The 26,435-nt window shown below is 40.4% G+C and overlaps 1 long non-coding RNA gene across 1 annotated transcript in view; it reads left to right on the top strand.

Annotated features, from left to right (window-relative positions):
• The window catches only part of LOC123479823 (uncharacterized), a 116,038-nt gene extending 95,588 nt beyond the window's left edge, over nucleotides 1-20,450 (top strand). The window contains exon 3 of the long non-coding RNA XR_006655578.2: nucleotides 20,393-20,450. This is a non-coding gene — a long non-coding RNA (uncharacterized lncRNA). The remainder of the gene's footprint in view (nucleotides 1-20,392) is intronic.
• Nucleotides 20,451-26,435: the final 5,985 nt, after the last annotated feature.

Here is a 26,435-nt window from a genome sequence, read left to right as displayed (position 1 = left end):
TGGGGAGGAAGTAGCAGCCACCAACCGCTGTTTTATTAATAATGAGGCATTCATATAAATTCCATGCAAAATTGATTTTTGACTGTTATATAAGAATCAAATACCAGGCTTTAAAAAGTAATTGAGAAATCTATTTGTAATTTACTTTGCCTATAAGAACCCGCTGTCCTGCCATAAACAATTTTACAGTATTTTTCTCCCTGTTAAACAGCCATTTTTACACATCTGTTTGGACTCTCTTAGATGACATGCAGTCAGGAGGTGTAATGAATACAAGTTTGAAACAACATGTGGCCACAATTTCTTTTAGTTTCATCTTCAAGGGGATCTCTTGCAAGTCGTGATATCATTTTCATCACAGTACAGGTGAAGTATGTTAATGGCTAATCATCTGACACTGGTTGTTGATGGATGAGTCATAAATATGCTTTGTGGCAATAGGAAAGCGTGATGAAATAACCAAGTACTGCCCCCCAAAATCCCGAATCCAAAAAACTGACAAACCAAAACAATCTTTCTCACTTATCTTCTAACGCCTTAATCGGCTACCGTCTAATGAAACTCTCCTGTAACAAAGATTTCGTCTGGAAACTTATTTAATATCCAGTAGTTTTGTATATTAAAGTCAGCCAAAGGTATGTAAGGGGTAATTGATTTATTTCTAATATTTCTTGAGATGAAGATTAGAGGGACCCCCAAAAATAGCATCAAAAATCACTATTTTATATATTTTGTGTAACTTGCAGAAGGAAATATACTTTTGTTCTTATGCCAGGACATTTTTTTCTTTCTTCCTTTCTTTAAGGGATTCAGAAACCCTAGTAATTAAAAAATAATTTCACCCCAGTTTTGTTGAGACATACCCTTCATAGGATAAATCCCAAGTGGACAGATCAATGAATTTTGCTAGTTGTATGCAGTGGCATAGCTGTTCCATGATCAAGCTAGGACATGTCCGTCACGGTAAAATGCTCCCACACGCCCCTCTGTGGTTAATCCACGCCCCCACCTCCTGACCCCAAGGCAACTGCAGACTGACTTGATGTCGCTGTAGTTTTGCCTTTTCTAGATTTTCATATAAATGGAATACTAGTATGCAGTCTTTTGTGTTTAGCTTTTTTTCGCTTAGCATAATGCTTTTGGGATTCACCCATATTGTTGAGTGTATTAGCATTTTTTTCCTTTTAGTGCTGAGTGGTATCCCACGGTGGGGGTGTGCCACGGTTTGTTCATCCACTTGGGTGGTTTCCGGTTTTGGACTGTTATGAATAATGCTGCTATAAATACTCACGTAAACATTTTTGTGTGGACACACATGTTTATTTACCTTGGGTAAATATCTAAGGGTGAGATTGCTGGGTCACATAGCATGGATATGTTTAATATTAACATTAACAAAACTGTACCATTTTATAGTTTTAACAGGAAATCTTTGAGAGTTCCCATTGCCTCACTTCCTCACCAATACTTGGAATTGTCAATGTGTGTTAAATAACTTATGTGGTCTTAACAGGCATAATAGGCACAAATTTAATAGGCACAAATTCCACATAATTTGTGTTGAGCATCTTTTCATATGTTATTGGCATTTGTATGCCTTGCTTTGTAAAGTCTCTGTTCAAATATTTTACCCATTTTTTATTGGGTTGTTTCCTTCCTATTGACTTTGAAGAGTTCCTTATATATTCTGGATATAAGCCTTTTGTCAGATCTGTGTGTTGCATGTATATTATCACAGTATTTTGCTTGCTTTTTTCTTTTTATTCCAGTTTTATTGAGATAATTTTAAAGTATAAGATATAATGTGTAAGTTTAAGGTATACAACATAGTGGCTTGACTTATATGTTGTGAAATGATGCCTTTTTGTCTTTTTAACTATTTTTTTAAGAGCAAAACTTTTGTCGTTGTGCCAGAGCTTTCCACGCCCAGCCATGGTCAACCCCTCCCGGGTTTTTGGAAGGCAGGCCCTCGGGCTGCCTGTCTCCTGTCTCTGAGCTGTTTGCAGACAAAGTACGAAAGACTGCAGAAAACTTTCATGCTCTGAGCACTGGGGAGAAAGGATTTGGTTATAACAGTTCCTGCTTTCACAGAATTATTCCGCGATTTATATGCCATGGTGGTGACATCACACGCCACAATAGCGCAGGCAGCAAGTCCATCTACGGGGAGAAATTTGATGATGAGGATTTCATCCTGAAGCATGTAGGCCCTGGCATCTTGTCCTTGGCAAATGCTGGCTGCAACACAAATGGTCCCCAGTTTTTTATCCGCATTGCCAAGACTGGGTGGCTGGATGGCAAGCCTGTGGTCTGCACCCACACTGGGTGAAAGGCAGTGTGGGGGCTGTGACAGCCACGGAGCACTGTGGGTCTAGGAATGGCAAGACCAGCCAGAAGATCACCATTACTGACTGTGGACAACTCTCATAAATTTGACTTGTGTTTTATCTTAACCACCTGACCATTCCTTCTGTAGCTCAGGAGAGCACCCCTGTCACCCCCATCTGCTTGGAATGTTCTGTAATCTTTGTGCTCTCCCTGCAGTTCATCGGGTTCTGTGTTTTCCTTACCCTTCCAGGTCCAGCTGGATTGCAGTTAAGTTTATGATGATGAAATAAAAACCAAACAACAAAAAAGAGCAGAACTTTTAATTAAAAAAGTCAATTTAATAAATATTTTCTTTTATGATTTGTGCTATTGTGCTTTTCCTAACTGGATGTCACATTTTCTTTTATATTTCTATCCAGAAACTCAATACTGTTAGTTCTTATGTTTAAACCTATGATCTTGTCTCAGTTAATCTGTGTATGTGTTGTAGGGTAAAGATAGAGGTTTTTCCCCTACAGAGATCCGTTGTCCCAGCACCATTTTGCTGATTTTCCCATTTAATTATCTTGGCATCTTTGTCAAACATCACGTGGCCATGTAAATTTGGTCGTACTTCTGGACTCTACTCTGTCCCGTTAATCTGTAAGCCTGTTCTCACGGCAACGCCGCACTGGATTGTGGTAGGTCTCTCGTAAGTCTTAGAATCAGGCAGGGTAATTCTTCCAACCTTATTATTCTTTTCCAAAACTGTTTTGGCTAGTCTAAGTCCTTAGCCTTTCCATACACATTTTAGCTTCTACTTGTCAATTTCTTTAAAGAAGTCCACTAGAATTTTAATTAGGATTGAATTTAATTTATAAATGAATTTGGGAAGAATTCATGCTAACATGTTAAATACACTTCAAACTATTACTAAAACTGTAATAACTAGAACATGCACATTAAAATGTGAGGTGACCATTTTTAACACAGTGGAGAAAATTAACATGTCAGTATGTACAACCAGGTAACAAGTCTTTTTCACAGACAGAATACATTTTTTTCTGTCATTTGTTTCATAAAGGTGTGACTTGAGATCACAAAACACTGTTAAAAGACTGTTAAAACCTCTACAAAAAGACATTTGCACCTACTGACTCATTTTTTATTTTTTATTTTACTTATTTATTTTATTGATAGTCAAGTACAGTTGTCTCCATTTTCCCCTACCCCAGCCCCCAGCCCCAGCCATCCCCACCTCCCACCCTTGATCCTACCCCCTTTTGGCTTTGTCCGTGTGTCCTTTATGCATGTTCCTGACAGCCCTCCCCCTTTACCCCCCATTATCAAATGCAGCATGAAGTAAGAGGCAAGAGCTAGGGTGCCTATTGTACCTGTGTTTGTCAAGGCAGCTTCATTATTTCATTAATTGACTTTTTATTTGTATCTTTCCAGCTTTTTAAAAAATATGTATGTATATATATATATATATATATAAATTGATTTTACACTATAAGTGCAGTATTGTATTCTGCCTTTTAAAAAAGATTTTAATAGCTGCATAAGGTTGTGCTGTCTTAGACTGTGTGCCAGGCCAGTAGTCTGTTGTTATTTGAAATATTTGGTTTAAAGCAGGTGACGCAGACACTGTAGTCATCTTCTTACTCCACAGCAGTGCCCCTTGTCATCTCACCTAAAATGACCATGATTTTGTTCAGACGTGTGGAAATGACTTGTTCAGTTATTTATCTATTCAAATGACGTATTTACATTTCTTGACACAATCGACGATTTCTATTGCATTTTGAAGTAATCCAGTTATTATTTACAAATTTATTAACATGAAGAATAATTATCTTTTAATTGTGATGTATTTGTTATGCCCTCCTTTTTCTTCTTTTTTAATTTGAAATGGTTTTTATTTTATACTAACTGCTGGTAAATAATAATTTCTGGCTCCCTTATGATCCTTTCTGTGCATGGGTATAACCAATCATACTAGCATAGTGGATCGATTAACTATTTAAAAGTACCTGTTACTTATTTTGCATACAACAGTGGGTTGGCTGCTCTGGTGCTGCAGAGACACCCCTTTAAAGGAAACACGGAGGAGCCTGCAGTATGAGAGCAGGAGGCCCAGCTGCTGTACTCGGCTGACCGTGCACTAACAGTTGGACATTCAGAGGGTCCCGAATACCCCATTTCCCTCCTGCAAGCCCATGAGATGCATGAATGCCGCCCTGTCGGCCACAAAGGAGAGAGAACAAGCTGCTTGAGTGATAAAATAGGGACAACATCCTCCTCAAATCAAATAATATTCACTGCGTACCAGTAAGTGATATGTTTGTGTAGTCCCTGAAGGTGTATTTGGTTGACCCTCACAGTGACCGAAAGCTTGCAGGGAGTTCTGCCTTTCAGATTTTTATAAGTGACAAATTTAAGGATCAGAGAATTGAATTGGCTTTCTCAAGGCCGCAAAGGTACACATCGGTAGAGGGGAGACCAGATTTTGTTTTCTCTCATCTCCAGTGCTCTGTTCTTTCCTTCTCCCCAGCATAACCTTAGTAATACCAACATAATGTTGCTGTCCAACATTTACTGGATTGGGCGCACTTTACACCTTACAATCCCATTTTCTCCTCGCCACAGGCCTGTGACGTGGGTACTATCATGTCCCCTTTCTACGGGTGAAGCGACTAAGGCACGGAGTCTACTATGGCAGCGTACCAGGTATAGTGGGGACACTCCAGGGTGAAGAATGACCCAGAACTTGCTCTCAAGGGATTTACAATCAAGTCAGGACAATGTATCATACGTATTGTAAAGGACAATAATAACATGCCTGAATAATACTTTGATAGTGGAGTACTTGGATAATTGAAGAGCACATTCTGAGGGTCCGGTACTGAGAACAAGCAGCAAATCAACACAAGTATACTTTTGATTAGTGGGGCAGTTTGCTTATGCAAGTCTTCTCCTAAACTCTTTTTGCAGTAGATGGTTCTGGCGGTAAATAAAGCCCTTTTGTAGGTCCTGTCTTTTGTGAAGGGATTACAAGGACCCCCTCATTAGTCGAGTGATGCCCAGTCTCCCCACATCTCTGGCGAGCATCGCTGCTCTGTGAATCAGGGAAAGATGTTTCAGAGCTCTCAAATCTCTGAGTTCCTGTTTTCTTTTTCTCATCAAATTTGCCCTTGTTTTGCAAACTTGACTTCCAGTTGCAAGAGGAAAGGTATCAGAGAGAATATGAAGCTGGGGGTTTCCCTTGCTGGGCTAAGGTGAAGCCCTTAAACAGTGCAAACCCCCAAGTGAACAGTGTTTTCACTTTTTGGACCAAAGTTCTATTGGCAGACATGGATTCCCTGCCTACTGCTTTCCCTACTGCTTTCATCCGTAGAACAAGCCTAAAACTTTTAGATTTGGAAGGGGCTGGAAATCGAACCCACACCCCGCTTATTTTATGCATGAGGGTGGGAAAGCCAGGGACCAGAGGGAAAGCCAGTAACAGGTATGAGGTTACCTAGTCAGGGAATGTCAGTACTCAGAGGAAAACTCCGGTATGTGACTCATAGTTCAGAAGTCATAACAAATAGTGTATCTTCAGTTGTTGCTAGAATATTTAAACTTCTAAGCATAGAACATTGTAATTATTAATTTTCATAAGTCTGGGCTTGATCTGGAGACCCTCTGACCTGGCTGGTGGTAACTGTGGGAACACAGGGGGCACATGTGTGGTCATGGATCACACCCGCATGCCGCTTTACCCTTAGGGGACCTTCAGTCCACGTTTGCTGAGCTCTGTGTGCAAATCACTTGATGGAACATGAACATCTGGCTTTGCCTGCACCCCTGTTTCCCATTCCCCTATTCTCTGTTCTATGTGCTGACCACTTGGAGCCTTGGTTCCTCTGGCCCATCTCCCAATGGAAGAAACATAAAGTAACTGATTGCAGTTGTTCAGCTTCTTCTACCAGGTTCCAGCGAGTGACAAAAGCTTGATTGTCCAAGGGTGTCACATGGAGGAGCAAAGCAGGAGTGCCATTTTGTTAATGTCAGATATAAATATTTTTATGAACCTTATATGTCTGGATTCATTAGCCATTGAATGAATTTGATGCACAGATGTTCAGGAAATTAGGAGCAACTGACTTCATTGGAAATTATAGTGAGCTTGGTGCCATCCAAGGTATCAAAACCATGCTGGTCCTACAATCTGCCAAGAAACAAGGTGTAGGAATGGTCTCTGTGTTATATATAAGCTCACTATTAACACTCGATAAATGTTAATTGTATGATAATAAAAATATTGAGCACGACTCTTCCCAGTGGAGATCAGGTTGTGGACATAAAGGGACGTCCTCTGTCTTCAGACTATATTTTTCCTTTGGATTTAATTATATTCACCTGATGGAAAGTAAAAGCGTTGAGAAAGAGCTAATTGGTGCCTAAGGCTGAGGTTATTCATTTTGAGTAAAAAAAATTGAATTCGGCTCACTGAATTTGCCATCAAAACAATCGTATCAAATGTCTTGATTTGCTCTGCCACTCACTTTGTGGTTCGCAGACTGTGAGTGAAGCACGAAGCGGTGAGGAGAAAGGGCATGGTCAGGCCAGCCCAGGCACTGAAGCTGGCTGTGCGGGGACATGCTCACCTAGCCTAGAGGTCGGCATCGTTTTCCAGGGTAATTGTCCTGCGTTATTGCTAACTTTGTCCTATTATACCTTTTAGAGGCACCAATATGGAGGGGGGAAAAAGGGGCCAAATAATTCTATGATATGTACTTGAAAATGTTCTTCCTTGGTAGTGGTATGTTGATAAATGTTTAAAAACTGGCTTGCTCTCTCTCTTTGTAAGTAAAAAGCCCTGATTTGTAGTGTTTGCCTGTTTTCATGGTGTAAATGCTCCCAACTGTGGCCAGTTCCAAGTCACCAGCTCACAGACTGCCCTGGAATGTAACAATCAGCTCTTGCAAACTGATACAAACGACTCTAGCAAACAATAACAGACAGCTGTTCTCTGTATACAGCGTATGCGTGGGTAGCGATTAAAGAAGCTCTGGAGTGGGTAATTCCCAAGGTTAAATTCTAGCTCTTCCTCTTACTGGCTCTGTCATCTCTAGCCAGCTAGTCTACCTCTCTGATCCTCAGTCTCCTGGGTGCCACGTGGAAATAATCTCATAAGCTTGATACTTGTATAAGGCAGATAACAAATATAAAGTGTCCATCAAGGTTCTTGGCATGTATGTGCTCAAAAATGCTAATTGTTATTAATATTTTTGTATCTTAAGGTTAACTATGACAGTGCCCTATGTGGAAATATTACACTTATCAGAAAATGTGAAATATTGTAGGTATCAACTTGGCCTGGCATGTGAGTTATGGGAAATTTTTCTTAATATCCACCGGATATTTATTATAATAGTCTGGTATACATAGATGGGAAAGCACCTCACAAATATCCTTAAAAAGGAAAATATATGTGCTTTATTTCTGAGAAATACAAAGAAGAATCCACAACATGTTGTTTTAAAGATGCTGCTGTCAGTGCGGATAATGCTTGTGGCATCTTCTTTCTTGGTGACTTGTTAGTAGCTTTTATCTTTAAAATTCAGTCTTTTGAACCAGGTGGGCATAAACCAATAGTGGCAGGTGCAGAGCTGTTTGAATGTCCTGCTTCTCACCAGCTCGAGAGGCCCACGTCTCCTAACTCAGCTCAGAGACTTGCCGACCATCTGGCGGGGGCCACTGCGCACCCCTCCCGCCACGGTGCGCATCTCCTCCCCTTGGAACACAGAGCAGCTTGACAAATGGAAGTTCTGAGGAAACAGGCCTTCTTTCCCCAGGGAACCAGGGAAACCTTCTATCTCTCTTTCTCAGCCATTTAAAATGATAATTGGTCTAGCATTTGTACTCTCTGAATCAGTCCATGGTGTTGAAATTATCTGAATGACAATTGATGAGGAACACAAATGTGCAACACTTTGTAAAATGGGAATTCCCAGTAAGGGAAAGAAATTCTGAGTATCGCAGTTAAGCATCCCTCAGTCTTGCCATGCCTTGTTAAAGCATCCCGAATAATTCTTTGGCTTTCCCTCCCACCGTTGTCTGGAAAAGCTAGTCTTCTGTCACCAAATGCTAGCTAGCGTAAACTGCTCAGGGCTCTATTATTGTATGTCACTAATTTTATTTGATCCATACTCAGCAAGCTCTTTCTCTTTGTAGCATGAAAGCATTTCAGCAGGGCAGCCATTAGTGCCACGAGTGGGGATCGTGAACAATCACACACACAAAGAAGTTGCAAATAAGAGCTATATTCCTTATATCTTCACATGGCTGACTGAAGTAAGACAACTCCACAAACAATGCATTTTAAAGCACATTTGCAGGGTGAATATATTACAAATATGGCTAGGAAGTGGGCTGCTGTAAATCTTCAAAAGTGACTGATTTAAACCCAAACTTAATGTATTTTGGAGGCCAGCAATAATTTGACTTGCTGAGTGGATGGGATTTATGGGTATAATGCAGTGCAAATAAAAACATCCTCTTTCAGTCATAAAGGTGTATGCTGTGTCCATGCTGGGAAATATAGCTTCCCTTACCCCTGACTTCTGGTGAGAACTCAGGGGAATAGCTAAGTCAGACTAAATGCATTTTCTTTGTGGCCTTATGGAAATACCCAGTTTTATTTTTGTGTGTAAGAGGGTTTATAGTGCCATCCTTGGATCTGAGCTTTTGTGTTTGAGAACCAAATAAATAAGACAAATCCAGACATGCACAGCTGAGCCACACTTTGTTGTCTTCATGAGGCAACCAGACCAGGTTGAAGGGCAAGTAGAGGGAAGGGCAAGTAGAGGGTAGGACAAGCGTTCAGGACACAGGATGGCCACAGGTATCCCTCAAAAGGATGACTAAGGATAACACTGAGGTCGGTAAGAAACACACTGTCAAAGGACGTCTGACTCTGGGATCTCCTGCTTTTGACCTGTTTGTTCTGATGTGTAACCCTAAGGAAGAAACCGCTCATGGTACAAGTGGCCCAATGTCCACGATGCACTGAATTTGAGGTTAGAATATAGGAAGTGATGAATTTCTGTGGGTAAATTGTCATGAAGTGAAATAAAGCCTGTAGGCTTCCTCTTCTGCGTCCTCAGTGTTTGAGAGAAGCCCTTGCTCTACCCCTCAGCTCTTCACCATGCAACCCCCACTCCCCCACCTGCCCCACATCCCCAACACTTCAGCTTTTGCCCACACAGCCCAGCGATTCCAGGGGGAGGAACAAGATCAGGTCTGAGGAGGTTGATCATGGGCACTAGGGCAGGTCATTTCCTCTCCCAGCCACTCTTTACTCATGGAGGACCTGGAATTTTCAGCAGGAGGCTCCACCCTCATATCCGGTAGACTGATGATGTGATGAAATGCAATATTGTCAGAGTCCAGGGGGATTCGTACAGCATCAGAAATTCACGGTTTACAGGCCTGCAGTGAAGGCAGAAGAAAATTACATTGGTGTATTCTCAAGGGTTTTGTATTCCCTGATATATTTTCAGCACACATTGCAGCTTTTGGAGAAGACATAGTCCTGGGCCCAGTCCAATAATTCCATCAGTTTCTTGAGAAAAATCATAAAGATCTTTCAAGTCAATATTTGTTTCAGAGGTCTGGAACAAGTAAACGTTTGGATACTCATGACCACCCTCCTCTTACTCCACAGTTTACGGTTAGTCTCATTGGCCTTCCAGAAGTGGACACTTGGAGGGAAGGAAGAGATGCTGGGAGAAGATGTAGGGTTACTGTGAAATCACGACACAGGGAATAGCCACAGAACGTTAGGTGCTTACTGAAAAGTTCAGAGAGTTAGTCCAAATTTCCACTGAAATGTCTTTGCTCGAAGGATTTTTTGTTGGATGGATACTATTCCTGTAGCTAATTAGTGAATCAGCCAGAATTTATAGCGCCTCCTTATTGTTTAAATTCATTGTGGATTTCTAGGGTGCATCTCAATAATAGTTTTCCTGAAGGAGAGTGGCAGCTTTTAAACTCTATGGGAGGTACTGGAGACGGGGAAATGGAGCTGGTTTCAGATGGTTCTACCTTTGCCTGTGGTTCTGGTCGTGACTTTTTCCCAACTGTCAGGCTAGGGGAATACATGGCCCCCTGTGTGTCCGGCCAGTCCTTTGTGTCTGTGACCTGTACGCTTGAATCCTAAGCTGGTTCGGGTGTCCAGAAGTCTGAACATGGGGTTGAAAATCCATACTGCAACAAGTTCAGAGAGGTTTGCTGCTGTGACATGTAGTTAAAATCTCTTGCCCTAGGCCACTAACATATCTTTTCCCATCCTCTCCCAGATTCCTATCCCCTATTTCCTTAAAGCATCAGCTAATACAAGCCAGCAGGCTTCTTGGCTTTCAGAGATCCCTTAAGCTTTGTCTAGGATGACATTAGATTTTGGGCACCCTTAAGATAGCCCAGATTTGGGTAATATATAGACTGGGGTGATGGAAGACCCGGGAGAGGACACTCTAACTACCCATGTTGGTGGGGCCTTCCTGCTTTCTGGATTGGCCCTAAAAATTGGCTTTTTAGAATGAGTTTCTTGAGACCTAGGGAAGGATAAGTTATATTAAAATTTTGGTAGCTGGTTTTTGCCAGCTAAAACTTACTTTCCAAAGTTGATAGATAACATCCCTCTGCACTTCTCCCTGGTGCCGGTATTTTGTTAGGTTGCTATGTTTTGGGAGTGCTTGTTCAGGCTGCTCTACGGGGCACTTGGGAGGGAGCTGTGATGAAAGCGAGCTGGGCTGATCAGAAGGCCTTTGTTAGGCAATATATGGGTGGTTTGCTAATAGTTTTATTTTTTAATGGCTCCTCAATACCTATATCTTGACAGAAAGAAATACTTCTGGAAAGGTATTGTTTGGTTCTCCTGCAGAACTGTGTTTATGAAGTTACCCTTTGGTGTGTGCTCATGGACTTTGTTTGAAAAGTGTTCTGTGAAACACAGCGGTGTGTTCACGGGCCTTGTGTTGAGGAGGATGCTGTTTGCCGCATCATCGAGGGCTGGTATCTGAGAAGCTGGGGAGCATTCTCTCTGGTCTTAGTACCCGCAGTCATTGTGCTTTTGCATTTCTGCTTTTGTTTTGCTTTGTTTTATTTTAATCACCCAGGCATGGAATTGTGGCTGATTATGTTCCCCTTTTTGTACTGGCTGCCAGGGACCTCAGAATCAATTTTACAGTCCACCTACTCATAGACTGTATTGTAATCTTCTTGAATACATTTTATTTACTACATTCACTCTTAGATTTAGTCTATTTTTAGTTACCATCTGCCATAATTTGTTCTCTTTTGTATTTTTGTGAGGTCCTTTAAACCCTTTCTATAGTATGGAGGAGGAAAAATAATTTTCCTTCTGCTCTTCTAAGTTCTCCTGGCTGGCCTAATAATCAAATTAACACAAGGCAGATTAAAGAAGAAAGGAAGCGACTTTGTGTGTATGTACCTATGGGGGTTCTGTACAAACATGTGACCTGAGGACAGATCAGGCCGATAAAGCTTATATGCCCCCGTGAGCGAAGGAGAAAAGTGGGGGTTGTGGTTTGGGGCTTCAAAGGAAGGAAGGCAATTCCACATGCAGGTGGCAAGACACATCTTTGCCAAATAATTGTTTGCTGAGCCATCTTTAACAATGGAGTGCAGGGAGGACTTGGGTCAAATGGGCCTTGCTAAGTTCCTCCCTATCACACACTAGTTCCTATTAAACCATAGTTGTCTCTGATGATAGCTCCCTTCCTGGAGCAGGTCCTCTACCTACATTCTTTTAGGCAGTTAGGGGGAAGGTCAAAGGTTCCTCCTGAGTCTTTTGTTTCCTAAAAATAATGAGCTTAAAATAATCAATATACCATAAAGGCATATTTTGGAATAGTAAACTCTGCTCTCCCTCAATAGCAAAGCAAAGTATAAATATCTAAATAACCACAAATGGTGGTAAAAATATGGTCAAAGAGTCAAGGGGAGAACATATGGGATTGGAGACCACCTCTTTCCTGAATGCCCTATTACACAGGGCTAAGGGCCCCTACTTCCTACCACTGCAAGCTAGCCTTATTCACCTCTGTCTCCCCAGGTTCAGAAAAGTATCTGGCATGCAGTGGATGCTCAATAAATACTTGCTGTATAAACAAGAAAAGTTTACCTTCAATCATAGACAGTGGTTATCACCAAGGTATCTAACTTAAAGTCTTTGCTATTTAAAAAAAATATGATGAGATACAGACTGGTTTAAATACTATTTTAGACTTTACCTAGACTGAGTTTTCATACTGATTTTAATTTTTAAGCTATACAGATGGGATTTTAAAAATCAATATCTAAGCTGGGCAAATATTTTTTCCTTATACAAGGAGGAGCTTCTTTCATGCAGGTGGATGCATTTGTTATTACCTGACAAGAATCATTCCCCAAGCCATAATTTTTCAATTATGGTAATAAAAAGTTAGTGCTCCTATCTATGTATTGAAACAGATTTCATTCATAGACACCTACCCTTTTACTGGCATGTAGCCATGTTATTCAAGTGCTTTTTGAAGTTTTATAACTTCAGCTGCAAAAATTAATTTTCACCGCCTGCGCCGTGATCAATGTCGCTGCCGCAGACTGGCTGACTCTCTGCCGCCAGAGCTGTTTTGGAATGAGGAGGGGTAGAAATAAATAATTTTGCGGAATTGGTTGATGGAAGGTCTTGCCAAATCAGGCTAAGAGTAGAGATCATTGGCATGTATTTTCATTCAGATTAGTGACAAATGTGTAAATCATGATTTTTTTCCCAACACAACATTTTTCACAGATATGTCTTTAAGGGGAATATTTATTTTATGAAAGATGCCAAAGAGGCCACATCACCTCGTTTCCTCGTCTGTAAAAGGAAAGGCGTGGGGGAGACCGTCATGAAGGTCATTTTCAAAGAAGGTTAGATAAGACACCCATGGGCCATGGAAGTACGACCCAGAACGGGAAGATCCTGCATGACGTTGCTTTTATTTTCACTATTCCCTCACCTGAGGGTGGGGAATGCGTTCTTCAACAGAGATGGGGGATTGAACCCTATTTTATATGGAAATTGGACCTATGTTATTCTGTGCTTTTGTATCTTCAGTTGTTTGGAGACAACCACCTTATCAGCAGGGCCAATAAAATCATTAATGGAAAACAGTGTTGTGTCCAGTAGATCTTTACTCCTTGATCAATAGTTATTTACTTCGGAGGGGTCACAGCTTGGTTAATATAGCCGCATAATTTTATTGATAGAAAACATAACAATGAAAAATAAAGTTTAAAATAGAAGATGAATGAATATAGCCCTTTCTTCAGTGGTGAGTATTATTATTTGAACACTGTAATAGCTGCTGGAAAGTTGGAAGGGCAGACAACAAAAGCATTGAATAATTGTCCTAGGACTATAATCAGACTTCCATTATTGACCTCTGTTAATATTCTACTGTAACTGTCTGCTAAATTGGTTCCTTGGGGCTTGAAATATACAGTGATGTTATGCGTTCCTATCGTAAATTGCCACACAGTAAAGTAGCGAGTCTCTGGAATAGTGTTGGCTCTAGTTTGATCAATACTCAATTCAAAGCAGTGCAATAGGCAACTGTTTCCATAGAAACATTGATGTCACAGAGGTTGAACAGCGGCTGTTACAACAAATCATTTCCTTTGAGCAGTTGTAATTGACTATATGTACAGTTCGCTGTCACTTGAGACCATTTACATCAAGCAAGTAGCAGAACCGCATTAGTTATTCCAGGAGTAAGAGGGTTAGCTCTTCCTTTTGTGACCTTACAAATACCTAGGAGGATATTGCTATAGCAACCAGCTATATAACAGGAGGGACATTAAGGTAGCTAGCTGTCTTAATGCAGTAGCATTCTTTTGGAAGCTGAAAGGTAGTTTTAATAAAGTTTACCCAGTTGTTACATTACCACAAATCCTTTGCACCCCACAGTAATGACTGGGTTCCTCTCTCACAGACATCACCAGTAACACAGACATTACAATTCCATTTGCACTTCATTTCCTGTTCCTTACCTGTGATTTTCCCCTCGGCATCTGGCTGTGCAGGCGGCACACAGCACATTTGGCATGGTCTTGTTGATGGAATACAGAGTGTGGCCCTGGAGAAGCGCTGAAGTCTGAAGTGCTTCAGAGTTGAAAAGTGAGATTGTAAGAGAAAGGAATCTTGACAAAAAGTTACATTTTTACTCTGAGTAAATAATTTCCAAATTTTAAGGACATGAAAGAGAACAGAAACAGATGCAAACTTAGCTTACCTTTGTTGTGTTCCCTCAGGCTAAAATCATCACCAAAGTTGAGTTTCCTATTCGAGAATCCTTCACATTATCCCACTATCTCACCACAGTTTTCCTGGGGTGGCTGTGCCCATGGGCACATTTGGAATATTCCATATACTTTTTGGGAAATTAAGAGATTTGTATGTTCTTTTGTAGGTAAATAGGCAGAAATGGCATCAATATGTCATCAAACTCCATGCCAAATCAAAAAGCATAAGCTAATATGAGTATTTCTAGAATTATGAGAATTAAATATGTCCAGACATAATATCTAGTTTTTAAAAATCTTGCCAGCATCTCATCTGAGCTGATGGGTGAAATTATCAAGAATAAGGAGCTGTAACAGCGTTAACATCGTGGGCACTGCCATTTGCCATGGGGTTAGGCTTAGAGAGAGTTTGGGAGATATGTCAGGGTCTCAACAAGCAATCGCAGCCACAACCAAGAAATCAGGCTTTATGTGGGAGAGGCAGGCATTGCCTGTCTCAGCCATACCTGCAGGTATGATTAGCAACACTGTCATCTCGGCATCTCTAGAAAAGAAAAATTATACATGGTCATCAATGAAGAGAAGAAGCAAAAACCCTTATAGTAGGTGTTTACTTGCAAAGGGTTTTCCAATACAGACCCACAATGATCAGCCTATAGATTTTTGGCCAGTCTGCCCTACTCCTCGGGGTGAATCCTCAAAGGTAATAAAATTGAATTGCAATCAGTATTCTTTGATACTGGCCTGCCACAGACTGTTATTCACCTTGAACTAGAGAGCAACTATTTATAAGATTGTTTAGAGACACAAATCCAGTAAATTACTCTGTTTGGCCTTAAAAGAATGTTTGACTTGGAGCATAGATATGGCTATAAATCTTATAGGAATAATTTATAGGACAACATAGTGAGTGGCAATCTTCTGGTTACAATGGCTAAAGAGAGACAGTTTGAAAGGAAAAAGTGTTCCCCTGCCCGAGGTCAATGAACTTTTCCAGAGCCCTGCATACAGGAAATTTAGTAATGGCACCTGGGCATCCTGAGAGAGAAGGGAAACAGCTGCCCTTTGCACGTATGCACTTTCCTGGAGCAATTCTTTTCTCGTTGCTGGCCGTCTTTCCTTTGACAACATGGCTCGGCCAGTGGAAAAGGAGAATGAGTCAGCCGTTGCTGGTACCCAGAGGGGCCTGTCAGTCAGCGGTCGGTCAGTGGACCAATAACCTTTCACAAGGTGTTGCAGTCAGAACAGCTGGCTGGGTGTGTGTGTGTGTGTGTGTGTGTGTGTGTGTGTGTGTGTGTGTGTGTGTGTGTGTGAGAGAGAGAGAGAGAGAGAGAGAGGGAGAGAATATGACAGACACTGCATTCTAGCTGAATATGATAATTCCTAAACATAAAAAAGTTGGTCAGTTTTGATATAGAGTTTCATTGATTAACACATGGTATTATATTAGAGGAACACATCTTAATTTTGTTAGTAGAAGACTCTATTATTAGTCCTGAGAGTGCAGATAGTCTAAGGATAGAAAAATAATATAGTAAAATAGAGAAGACAGGGAATCAGGAGAAATGAGTTAAAATTTTGTTTTTTCTAGTTGCTGGTTTAATATCTGTTTTATTTCCTTCATATGAAAATAAGCCCTACTGATAAATTTATGCAGTGAAATAGTCAAGGGGTAAAGATATTTTAATAGGACCACTTCATCCAACCTAGAGACTTAAAAACATATTAAATTGGTTATTTTTGAGCTTAGGGGAACAAAAGAAAGCATCCCAAACTCATTGCTTCTTTTCACATCTCGTGTCTTAATTTAAAAGTAGTTACATAAAGAAATGGATTATTTCAAAAAGTATGTAATCAAAGCAGGTGAGGCTAGTTTCTTGGTGATTTAATTTTTGATTTCTGAAACTCATAAGAGTATCAAGTCTATACAATATTGCCAAGATAAATTTGCTGTGAGACTATCTGTAACCAAATTACTTCATTTGAATTTGATTAAGTAACCCTAATGAGGTAATATCTACCTCATAGACTTGTTGATAAGATGAAGTGGAATAAAGCTTTTAAAAGTATAAAATTTTTGTTAAGTATAGAGTATGAGCATAAGTAAGTATTTCTACAGTGGTTGGGATCCTTAATATCAGGATTATTATCTCAAACATCAGTTTTTGCTGTTTTGTGTGGCTGGAAAAGATACAAGAGTTGAGCTGAATCTGGATAGACCCCATATTTCTTTGTTGACTAAATCTCTAAAATGTTTTTTTTTTCTTTGGCATTTTCCCCTCCCTGTTTCAGAAATGGAAGACAGGTGACTAAACTCTGGTTAACCAGACTTCAGGGAGCTGGCTTTCTGCTGGTCAGTGTGGTGACATTATTGTCACCAAGCATCATGGCCCTCCTCTGAGACTGTGGAGTGCCTGAACTATGCCTTTTTGGTGGTGGTGTGAGGGGAATGACTCTGATGAACGTGATTTTGACTTAATTTTTCTCAATTTGACCACTTCAATGTCTGTGATGCCTTGGGACTAGTCTTAGCCAGTTAGTCTCTGGCCTCCTATTGCCATTGGGTTCTGCGTCCTCTCTGGCACTTTCTGACAGACCGTGCCAGCCTGTGCTGGAGCGTCATGCTGTGCCTGCCCGGAGGTGATGAAGGCGGGGGCTCCCGAGTGTCTCAGTTGCTGGCTTCACTGCCCATCACCATTCTCTGCTTCTGCATCTCTGTCCTGCCTCGGGCACTATAGCCCATCCCCTGTTCTTGACAACTTTATCCCCATCTTACTTCCCTGATATTTCTCTTCGTTCTTTCTCTTTCTCCCTGACTCCTTCTCTCCCTCCACCATTCCTCACACCTTGTGTTTCCCTGGAATTAGCCTTTGGCCTTACGCCCACTCTAACTCTGTCTCGAAAGGCTTGCATTTATTCCCATAGCTTCCATTCCCAGTGCCCCATTCTGTCTGTCTCCCTGTGTGGTGGATTCTGAGACATTTGAATAAAGTCAACAAAGGAGGTAATCCAAGGTGGGAGGCCAGTGTGGGAGGGATTTCGTCAGGACACTTTGGAGCCTATACTTGGGGTGGGGTGGGTGTCGCCGTAGGAGAGACACCCGAGGGGAGTGGCAGAGCCTACAAGGGGTGGCTAGGCCCTGCAGCAGCTGAGAAGTCTTCCAGTTGTTAGCAGTGATTACACCACCACTAGTGTAGTACTAGTACTAGTATTCCCACTCCTATGGGAGTAGTAGTAATACCTACAGAATTGTAAATACCCTTTAAAGGAGTAACATTTTACACTATTTATAGTCACTCCATTAAAAAAGATGAACTCAACGACTTTCTACGACCAAATAAGTGCCTGAAGAATGTGAGAGGCCGATACCCAGGCAGTGAAGAAGGCGGTGTCAGGGAAGGGGCCAGGAGGTGAAGAAGCAACCTTCCTGATATCCTGACACCTGGTCACAATGTTGTCACCCTCCCATGTGAATGTCTGTGTCCTCCTCCTGGCTCTTGTTTTCAGATGCCTCACACAGCCAGCTGACGTCAAGGCCGCCTTCCCGTGATACCATTGGGTCTCCAGTCACAGACCACTGTTTCCTGCAGGAAGACTAGTGACTCTTTCAACATGACAATATTTCCTGGGTTCTGCTGACATGGCGCAGCCCCGTGACTGGGTTTTCCAGTCTGCATTATGGTATTTGCAAACCTGTCAAGGAGAGACCAGGAAGGGGACCTCACATCTCCTCAACTCATATGTCCTGCAGCCCGGACTGGAGGGCTGCACTCGTCCCAAATTCTCAGATTCTCAGGAGAGAAGTGTGATTGGCCTAACGTGAGCCAGTGTCCTCCCCCCTATTTTTTTTTGAAAGGAGATAATATAGTATAAAAAAGCTGCTTAGGGCACACTCAGAAGGGTGAGATAGGTGGCAGCTAGACAAAGATGGCCAGTGGGGTCAGAGCGGGTATTTCAAAGTCCTTTTCTACATTTAAGTAAATTACAAATATAAATAATACTTCTAAGTTTTTCATTTAATAGTATGGGTGCCCAGTGTGTTATCAATTGGGTGTGTGTCATTTTATCCTGCATAATGGCTAATGTTGTTTAAAATATTTCTAAGGGAGCTGACACACAAGTCTAATGCTAAAACTACCTGTGGGACTTGGGCAAGTCACCTGAATTCATAGTTAGTCTGATGCTGATGACTCTTGAGCAAGGACCTGAGTTCAACACCAGTTGAGTTCAGTCACACTGGGGCTGGCAGCGCCTGTCTGTAACCATGTAAAAGGGCAAGGGAAATGATTCAATTTGAGGTTAAGTTCTGAATTTTGCTTAAGGCTCATGAGTGTCACCTCCAGTTAATAGAAGTGAATCTAGGGCTTTTGTGGGGGGTGGTAGTGAGGATGGGAGGGTGGTATATTTAGGGATTTTTAAATACACTTACTTCTATTATGTCACCATAAATTTATAACACAGATTTTTATACAATGACTACTTGTTTGGGATGGAAAACCGGCTTTTCCAGACCAAGGTTTTTAATACTCAGTTGTGTTTTGTGTGTGGCGGGTTTTGAAGCATAGCTTGTAGCCATGACCATATAATAATATAACCCATATGAAACTAACTGAACTTGAAGAATGACCTGACAATTTGATTTAGATATAAAAAAATTTTACAGCTTGGCCATAAGAATGAGATGTTTTTTCCTTCCTCAAAACTTGTATGCAGCATCTCTTAGGACATAGCCAGGTAATCTTCCTGGGGCAAAATGAACATTCTCCGGCCCTATGTCATCTTTGTGATCCTGCCATAAAAAGTAGAAGAAACCCAGTAATGAAAATGTGTTATTTCAGCTAAAAAATTTTTGGTTTTGGATACTCAGGGTAATGAAGAAAAAGGCATTTTGGGTAGAGAAGGGGGGTTAGACTCTAATTTGGCCTGAGGTTTGCAGAGCCACTTTAGACCTGGTTCTGTTATTTGTAATTCAGTGGGATGGCTTTTAGGTGACTTCTGTCTTTAAGGTTTCAATTGCTGGATTTGTACTTGAGCCTAGTATATGTGCTGCCAAAGTGAGCATGGTTGACTGTGGTCTAAATCTAATGTTATGCAGAAGCCTAGGAACTAATCTGTATTCTTGGAGCCAGAACAATACTTATAGATACTTATGAATGACTAATATGTGACAAGCAGTATCCTAATATTTTGCATGTATTGATTCACTTAGTTCTCAAAACAACCTCATGTGGTAGGTGGTTTTTGTTTTTTTGTTTTTTTGTCCCCATCTTACCAATTAGCAAACCACAGAGAGGTTAAGTCAATTGCTTGAGGTTGCCCTGGTGGTCAGGATTAGGACCAGGATTCAAATCCCAACAGTCTCACTTCAGAGCTGAAATGCTTCTCCACCATGCTGAACCCCCAGGAACCTTTTGGGCTCTGAGAAAGTTGTTTAATCTTGTGTCTAATTCCTTTGTCTTCAAAGGGCTATAACAGCACTTCCTGCCTCCCCAGCTCAGAGAAGTGTTCTGAGATTGATAGCGGTGTGTGTCCATTTCAGTCTCTGTGGGTCATTCCCTTATGCACCGAGCTCCCTTTGATGTCAGTAAAAGCCCTATGTGTGTGTGTGAAGGGAAGCAGGGCCCTTGGCGGGTGAGGGGATGTGTAAATATTGAGGGACATCTATAAATCACTTTTATTTTCTTGGAAAATGATCTCTATAAACATCAAATAACGTGAAGTGCTTTGTATTGTGTGCTTGCAGGTAACATTCTCCCATGTGTGATATTCTCATTTTGAAGTCACAGTCCATGGAAAGTGAGTAAGTAGGGGATAATTTTATGTTTCTAGTGTTTGCTGCTCCCATAAACTTCTCACCGGCAAGAACTAGGTCTGATTCATCTTTATTCCTAAAATTTCCTTACCTTCCCCTTCCCACTGCCTTCTGGCATCTGCTTTGGTACTTGGTACATAGTAGGTGCTCAGTAAAGCCTTGCTGAGGGAATGCAAGCTGGGAGAACTGGATTTTGTATAGTGATTTCTCAGTTTGTTTCATTCGTAGGGAGGACACCTAGAAGGGCAAATATTTGGGGAGAATTTTGACAAGAGCAGTTTTAAAACACTAATTACAAGAGGGAGTATGAGAAATTGTGGCTAGAGACTAGGAAGAGTTTCTTGACCAAGAAGACTGTGAAAAGCTGGAAATTGTCTTATGGGTCAAGGCTGAAATCTTTCCTTACAGACTTTGAATATTAGGTTATCTGGTATATACTCAGTTCTACCTAGAAGTAGAGGGTAGGTCAAGGGAGGAAGAGGTAGTTCCCTTCTCAGCTCCGATTCCATGACTGGAGCGTGGAAGCGGCAAGGAAATCATTGACCACAAATGGAGTGCAAAAGAGAGGAGATTTGCCCTGACTGATGTGGCTCCATGGGTTGGGCATCACCCGACAAACCAAAAGGTCGCCAGTTCCATTCCCAGTCAGGGTGCATGCCTGGTGTGCAGGCCAGGTCCCTGGCTGGGGGCCTGTGAGAGGCAACCGATTGATGTTTCTCTCTCACACTGATGTTTCCCTCCCTCTCTTTCTTCCTCCCTTCTCCTCTATCTAAAAATAAATATATAAAATCTTAAAAAAAAAAAAGAGAGAGAACAGATTGTCAGACAATGGTTGTGCCACGAGAAACTGTCACTAGGGAAGTGTTTCCCCAGTCAAACTTTCTCAGACAGAATGACATCTCCTCAGGGTTTGCACAGCAGGGCTGTTTTCAGACGGTAACCTATCCCATTCACTTTAACATTTATCCAGTCCAGGGACAAAAATCTACTGAGAAGCAAGTAACTACTTTCTCTTGGGAACTGAGACTTAATACCCAGAAGAATTTCATCCTGGGCATTCATCCCCCCTGGAGCTCATTAATTTGGGCCCTTGTTTTCCTCATTATCCTAAGCGGGACAAAATAATCATGGCAATTTCAATTCCTAATGACAGAGAAGATCAGTGACTTTCACTTTCATTTTCCAATCAGTTAATCAGTAAATTAATCAATATTTTTATAACTGTTCTGTGACAGTCATCATGCTACAATTACATTTAATATCAAAAGAACAATTTAAGGGTAAGGAATGATTCAGGAATACAAGGATAGGTCAACATTAGAAAACTTAACAAAAGGGAAAACCATGTAAATCTCATAAGGCAGAAAACCATTTGATAAAAATCAATATTTAATCTTAATAAAATCTTTTAGTTATATGAGATTATAATGATGGTACTTTAAAATAAAAAGTATCTGAAGACAAAAGCTAGAGGAATTTGCATATAAAGAAGAGACAAGACAAAATGCCCACTTTTACCATTATTATTCAATACTGTTTGGTAGTTTTAGTCAATGCAATCAGACAAGGCAAGAAAATAGGAGGTATAAATACTGGAGATAAAATAACAGCTTTTTTTTCAGATAAGAGTCAAATCAAAGACTATTAGAATCAGTAAGAAAGCCAAAAAGGCGGGCAGTTATAATTATACAGATGAAACAATAGGTTTGCAAATTGACTCTTGTATTTTCAACTAAATATTTCTAATTGAATAGAATGAAAAAATTCCATTAATAATAGCAACAAAATAGGAAATTTATAGAAATAAAAAAGAAAAGAGCAAGACCTAAATTAAAAAATATATATGTATATGTAATTTAACTATAAGAAATAAAAGAAGACTTTGATAAATGGAGATTAATTCTAGAGGTGCAGTTATAGATATAAAATATCATGTTCTTAGAAGGGTTCAATACAGTCAGGAGGTAAAAAAATTTAATGCAAATATAATCAAAACCGTAATAGATTTATTTTGAAACTTCACAAAAATAATTATGTAATTTGTTTGGAATAATAATACACGAAAATAGATGAAAAAACCTAGAAGAGTAATGGGAGAGATGCTCTAAATGAGATAAAAGTGTATTTTAAAGGTTTGCTGATTAGAACAGTGTGATACTGGTCATATAAAATAGAGGTAAGTCAATGAGTCAGAACAGAAACCCGCAGAACACATGCAAGTACTCGTCGGAATTTATTGTGTCATGAAGGTAAAGTAGAAGGATGGGTTAGGTATTAGGGCAACAGGCTAACCTTTAGGGGAAAAGTTTAGGTCCTTACTTCATAGTCTAGACATAACTAAATTTCAGATAAGTTAAAGTTTTTGTTTTATTTTATGTTTCATTTTACTGTAGAAATATATGAATATTTTTATAATCTTCTAATAGACAGAGACCTTTCTAAGAAAATGCCAAAGGCTTAGACCACAAAGTTTTGATAGATCTAATTATATAAGAAACTAAAAACTTTGGTATAAAGAAAAATCAACCCCAAATGCCTCAGCTAAGGTTACATGCTCCAGATGTGTGCTTGTACCATCCATCTCATGCCAGCTCTGATGGTTACATTATCAGGAACTTTGCAAGCTGATTGTTAAACAGAGCCATCATTAAAAATTAAATCAGAGACACTTGGAATTAAATAAATTATATTAAGAATAAACTGTAATAGCATAATCAATATATTTTTTAAAAAAAGACCAGAGGTAATACATAAACAAAACAGCCTATCTTTTCCTAATTATTTTTACTGCATTTTGCTGTAGAGTTTACATCTATTATATCTGTATCTGGGAGTATGATCAGATTACAGGGAGGAGGACACCTGGAACTGGGGCCTGGGATGCACCAGCACCTTTCACCGGCCTTCCTCATCCTGCTCTGCTGCTTTCTGCATGCCAGCACCGTCCTCTTCTATTGAAGACCAGTTTCTTTATGTGGCTGGTCCCCGTTAGCCGGCAACTCTTACGCTTCCATCTTTAATTCACTGCCAGAGAGGCAAAGAGCCACTGAAACTGGCTTTCTTAACTGAAGATAACAATAGCCCAGAAAAAAGCTCTAATTGGTCTGTTTGGGCTAAGTGCCATCCCCTGGACCAGTCGTTATGGCCAGAGGGATTTGCTCGATGATTGGCCAAAATTTAATAAAGTAGCTGGTCTAAGACCAATGTGAAGTGGGAGTTCAGCTCTATTAGAATGTGGCCCCTGCTTTTTGAAACACGTATTAGAAAGAACATTTCTTAGAGAAGCATTTTGTTTCGGACAGAGAAAAGAATGGATGACCATGACTCTGAGCTTCTACCTAAGTTTAGCCAACTTTTTGAGAAATCCCTTCTTAAATTATAGGACTTGTAAACCACAAGAAATCGAGTTGTGCTCAAGCCCAAAGCCTACATTGTTATAAAAGTAATCGGAGTTTGGGATACAGAGATGCTATTGTCTTCTCCTCTAATCTGATACTCTTCTACCAATCCTCACTGCCATTGTCAACTGAAATCATAAACACTGAGAGCCTTAAAAAAATTAGCATACATTTATTTCAAAGATACAAACATTAACTAACCAACATTAATTCCTAACTGATATTTTGGAAACCATGAAGAAAATAAAAACTATCACCATTTTTTCTATTTAGTCTCCTAAACATTTATTGTAGATATGAATTTAGTAAACATTTATTGAGCACTTAATTACTATGTGCCTTAGGGTGATACCAAGATAAAAAAGTAACTTCTCTCAGAGCCTGTATCTACTGGGAGACTTGATGTAAGTTCTACTGGCTTTGTCTCAGGCTGAGATCCCCTGTTGGTCATGGAGAGAGAGTGGGAGAGAGGGAGAGAGAGAGACAAAGGGAGGCAGGGAGAGAGGGAAAAAAAGAAGCAGACTCCTTATGTTAGGATCCCCATGAATCTGAGGGTCTGATAGCTCAGTTGGATGAGTGTTGAAACTGCTTCCCTGCCTTGGGGTAAAGAGCTAAGAATCCAGGCATGAAATTAATCCCTGCTCATAGACCGTGGACCTAAATGAAGTCTTATAGCACCTAAAGAAAACTAAGCAGTGGACCTCAAAGCAAATTAACATCTTTGTGCCGTCCATCTACTTTTGCGCTGTGGTGATTTCATAACCTATGATGTTCAACAAAGTGAGAATTATTACTTCTTTCTGTTTTTATTTATGCTCTGTTTATAAATAAAAATCCACATACAAGGAAACATCCTCAGGTTGTCTCTGACAACACTGACAATATGGCTGTTCAGTTCTGGCTGTGGACGGGTGTTTGTAGGATTATGTTAATGCCAGTGATTGGGGGTTTAAGAAATTCAAGAGCATCTTGAATAGTGGTATCTATTATGCTTCATCTGGATGCCTAGGTTTTGGGAAGAAATGGTCAAATATTGATTTCAGTATTTTACCCAGCTATGGAAAGAATTAAAGAAATGGGATTGTAGGAGGGAGAAGGGAGGTGGTACTCAAGGTGGAAAATTCTAATTTTAGAGGTATGGTGGAAGTTTCAGGGGCCTGTCCATCTTGGCAAGCCCATTCTAGGCTGACACACACAGCCAGTTTCATGAGCCTCTGTAGCAAGACAAGGATTTGGGCCTCTTCCTCTGACTTTGAAAACGGAGGCTGCTCCAGGCCAGAGATGTCAGCATATATAGTTAACTGTTATGGATCTTACAATAAAAATTTGTTGAAGGTCATTGAACACTCATCTCTTTATGTTTATTACTTTAGTCTTTTATTTGTTCGTAGACATGGATCGTTTGATGTCAGTTACCACCACACTTGGCATTTTATGCAGTAAAGGTCCTTATGGTTCTTGATGGGTAAATAAACAAGCTAGTAAAAAGCTACAGTGACAGTGGCTCTTGCATTTCTGCTCCCTTCGCCTGAAATGAGAGTGGGAGGGTCTGTCTGCAGCTGTGTCTTCTGTGAGTGAGGCTTTGGGTGTGAATCCATAGCCCCGTGCTGCTCCGCTCTGGTCCCACATACTTTCCTCTGCGAGTGCTACAGTGGCCTTGGCAACTCCAGATGAATTTGGGGCTTGGATTTTCCTTTCTTCTTTTTCCTCTTCTTCTCCTACTCCTCCTCATCCCTGTCCCTCCTTCCTCTTCTCCATCTTCTCCTCCTTCTTCCTCTCCTCCCCTTCCTCCTTCTTCTAAGTCACCACCACAAAGCAACTTGTTTACATGGAATGCTGATTTCTTTAGCACTGTATGAACAGGGAAGTTTATTCTTTTGCCCAGAGTACCTTTTTTTTTTTTTTTTTTAAAGATTGAGGTCAAGGCATTTCTTTTCTTCCTTTTTCATTTATTTTTTTTCATGATGTATAATTCAGAGTGACCCTCCTTGTGTAAAGTCCATGTTTAGAATATTTAGCTCAGCGTCTCCTTAACTACACACATGATTAGATGTTTTCTCATGCCCCTATTATAGCCAGTAGGCCTGAAAGAATATATTAGTTACTCTCTTGGTGTGTGTATCCTGTGTCCATCTTTCTGCTAAATATTCTGCCTACATGATCTGATACCCTTATGACAACACTATAGGTAGGCAGTAATATAACCTCATTTTACAGATGAGGAAACTGAGGCAACCACCTGCTCAAGATCATACAAGTAATAAGAAGCAGAACCAGAATTCCACATCAAGTCTGTCAGACTTGCCAGATACGCTCTTGAGCACTTTGCTGAACAGCTCAAGCTTTGTTACTTGCATGCCTGATACAGCAATTATTCTGAAAAACAACAACAAAAAACAACCCACCAACAATTTATATACAATATTCAGAAAAATTTCAAATTATGATAAAATGTACTTAGCTCTCAAATGATACCTACCACAATTTATTCTTGCTTGAAGGTTTTGTAAAATTCTCTGAAATCTTTCATACTATGAAACACCAATTATCCTCATGTTGTGGATATGAAAAGATGC

This window comes from Desmodus rotundus, chromosome 2, assembly GCF_022682495.2.
Source record: "Desmodus rotundus isolate HL8 chromosome 2, HLdesRot8A.1, whole genome shotgun sequence".
In the NCBI taxonomy this organism is placed as follows: Eukaryota; Metazoa; Chordata; class Mammalia; order Chiroptera; family Phyllostomidae; genus Desmodus; species Desmodus rotundus.
Note: the sequence above shows the minus strand (reverse complement) of the source record. Positions and strands in the feature narration are given on the sequence as shown.